Raw genomic sequence first — 3,349 nt, forward strand, 5'->3', positions numbered from 1 at the left:
TGGGCCCTACCTAATCCCTCTTTATTCCGTCGTTTGGTTCAATGTATTGCTAATACGCGTGTAATACATTACTTTCCTAATCGGTGAAAACCACCGATTTCTAATCCCTCTCTTTTGCCCAGATTAGCTGCCGCTTCAGTTTACCCTCCCTGTTTTACCCTCCCCATTCACGCTTCTGTTTTACCCAAAATCCACCGTCTTCTGTTTCTTCCTTCTAGCTTTCTTCTCCACTCTCCTCGCTGTCTTCTCCTTCTTTTTTTACCTCTCTTTGACATCACAACTTTGTATTGTAAACCCTTTGACAACACCGTTGCAGTACTCTCTGAACCGATGGCGGACCAATCTCCTGTGGATCAGACCCCACCGTCTTCCGGCATGCAGTCTCTCTCCGTCGATTCTCAACCTCCCCCCTCCTCTTCAACTCCACAGTGAGTCATTTTCGTTGTAATTTTTTGTTTTTCTATTTCTTTATAGATGGAAATCGAGTAAATATATTTATATATTTTGAAATCATTGTTTCAGGATGAGTTTAGAAGAAAAGTTCAAGATTATAAGAAGTGTAGGGGAAGAATGTATTCAAGAGGATGAACTGCTAAATCTTCTAAATCATAAACCTGAACCCATTTGCTATGATGGCTTCGAGCCTTCTGGCAGAATGCACATTGCTCTGGTATTCTACTTTTTCTTTTTTCTTTGTTTCTTTTTTTCTTTTTTAGAATCTTTAAGTTTTTTTCCCTCAAAATTTTATAGTCCTCTTATATTGATTTCTCTGTAGATGTAGGGATTGAATCTCAGAATTGAATCAACTCTTTGATGGATTTGATTTATACAGAAAAGCTAATTATGGGTTTGTTTATTTATTCCTAACACATCATAACAGATTGAAATTTGACAATTTAACTTTTTTCTGATTATTTGACTTCAAAGTTTTAGCTTCTTCGTAGTTATTTTATTGATTTTATTGTTTTTTTAAACAATTGTTATATGCATATTTCCCTTTCAATAAATTTATGTTGTTTGCTGCATTTGTTTTCAGATCTAAGTTCTAACATACTTCTTTCATTCACTTTGTTTATTCATATACTGTGGCTCTACATTTAGATTTATTGTGTTTCTTTTTAAATGTTGAATTCTTGTGGTCTTCAGATGAAATTAACTCCAGGGCATCAGAGTATTGGCCACTTGTAATGGATATAGCTCGCAGAAACAAGCTGCCTAGGATAATGAGGTGTGGGGCTAATAAGATCTTTTTGATTTGTTTTATTAATATTTTGTAGTAATTCTTTTGTTGACTCCGAATACAAAATGTGTTTTTCTAGGTGTTGTCAAATTATGGGCCGTAGTGAGCAAGATGAGTTGTCGTTGCCCAAATTCTTTACCCATGCATGCAGTGTGCTGACATATTTTTCCTTAAGGTGCTTCTGCTCTGGATTTTATCCTTTCCTGATTCCAAGGCTTTTAGAGAACTTTAGGTAGATTAATAAGTAAATCTCAATAAAAGTGCGAGTGTCACTCTGTTTCAAGTTACTTCTACGAATTACTCAATTTGTTAACCATATAAATGCTTATTAGGCGTATTTTCTAAGTGATATCCATTGTTTCATTTTCTTTTTCTAATTGAGAATTTTCATTATGACATCATTTGGTATCCTTTTATTGGAGTAATTGGAATTTTTTTCTCAATGTGTCCAAATAAAGAAAGTTCCAATTTCTGATTGAAGATCCAAATTTACTATTATATTCCTCTACATAGCTATTTTAAGTTTGACAGTTTAAGTAGAGAACAACTGTTAAGGATCTCCAGCATTGTTGCTATTGATCTCCTTCCATTTTTCTGCAGTTTATTCTGGACTATTTTTTACAAGCTGTACCCTTACTTGTGTACATTCTATGTTTTCTTGTAGGTTATAATGTTAATTCAAACTTTTATTTATCTAAAGCTGCTGTAATTGCTTTATGTGGACAGGCGGACATTTGCCAGTTAGGCATGGATCAAAGGAAGGTTAATGTGCTTGCAAGAGAGTACTGTGATGACATTAAGAGGAAAAACAAACAAATTATTTTGTCTCATCGTATTGTCCTACTTCAATATCTATTTTGGTTCTTGAGATCAATTGAATGTGGGGAAAAACTTTTTCAGATTTAAAAACTTTGAGATGCTTGAAGAGTTGGACATAAGTGACAACCAGATCAGAGTTTTACCCGAGTCTTTCAGATTATTGTCGAAATTGAGAGTTTTCCGAGCTGATGAGACTCCCCTGGAAGTTCCACCAAGAGAAGTAATCAAATTGGGTGCTCAGGTAATGCTAATCTAGCTACAAATTTAACTTGCTGGGACCTTTCCTGTTTGATTTCTTATGAGCTACTAACTCATTCAACTTCTTTCTACATTAGGCTGTTGTTGAGTTCATGGCTGATCTCATTGCCAAGAGGGATACCAAGGCAGCACCACCAAAGAAGGAGAAAGGTTTTTGGTTCAGGATTTGTTCGATTTGTTGGACGTTCCAGACCACAAATACAGACGACAACATGTAACCAATGAATTACACTAATCTCAACAGGCTGGTCTCTCAGGTACAATAAATGATGGCTTTAATTTGATTGTTTGCATTGTATGTGTATCAATATTCTTGCTATCCTCTACTATTTAGTTGTCTTACATAAAAAATGTTGATAATTTTTAACTGCTATTAAGGTCTCGGTTTACTAGGGATCATGTTGGTCATAGACTGATGCTTCAAATTGGATTGATTTCATTTGTTACATTTTTCAGACTCATTCCATTCTGAAGGATCTGGTTCACAAGGCTATGAGTGAAACTCCGGTATATTCCCATCTTTGCTTATATTGTTCATGTACCAAATAAAATTTGCCTGCTATTTTTCTATCTTTTGACATTGAGTTTAGTATTCTTCAAGGTTTATAAGAGTCAACTTACCGTCTGTTACTTATTTTGGTGAAACAAATGATCAGTGAATGATTTCTGGGAAATTTCTTTTGTAGCAAAAACGATTATCGGCATTACTGAATGAGGATCCAGCAATCATGGAACGCCGATCCGCTCTTGCGAAGAGACTGGAATTATATAGGAGTGCACAAGTTGAAATCGATACGGTCGCTTGGTCGAAGTAAGAGTGGGTAAATTTAGAACCATGGGGCATGGTATTGGGATCTGTTTTGTTGTATTTTCGTTAAAGCAATATATTTTTTACCATATTTTAGAATGCAAACATCATTTGTTGTGTATTCTAAGTTTCTTTAAAGCTGTATAATATGCAAATGTTTTGCCACTTTATCGCTTATGTGATTTTTCATTCATTAATTTAAGCATCCGAACACATTTTGGAAA

The 3,349-nt window shown here is 34.9% G+C and overlaps 1 long non-coding RNA gene across 1 annotated transcript; it reads left to right on the forward strand.

Annotated features, from left to right (window-relative positions):
* Positions 1-505: 505 nt before the first annotated feature.
* On the forward strand, positions 506-3,349 carry LOC107908096 (uncharacterized). Its single transcript, XR_005910391.1, has 6 exons — positions 506-670; positions 1,147-1,228; positions 1,320-1,415; positions 1,967-2,300; positions 2,395-2,574; positions 2,774-3,349. It is a non-coding gene; the product is annotated as an uncharacterized lncRNA (long non-coding RNA).

This window comes from Gossypium hirsutum, chromosome D02 (assembly GCF_007990345.1).
Source record: "Gossypium hirsutum isolate 1008001.06 chromosome D02, Gossypium_hirsutum_v2.1, whole genome shotgun sequence".
Classification (NCBI taxonomy): Eukaryota; Viridiplantae; Streptophyta; class Magnoliopsida; order Malvales; family Malvaceae; genus Gossypium; species Gossypium hirsutum.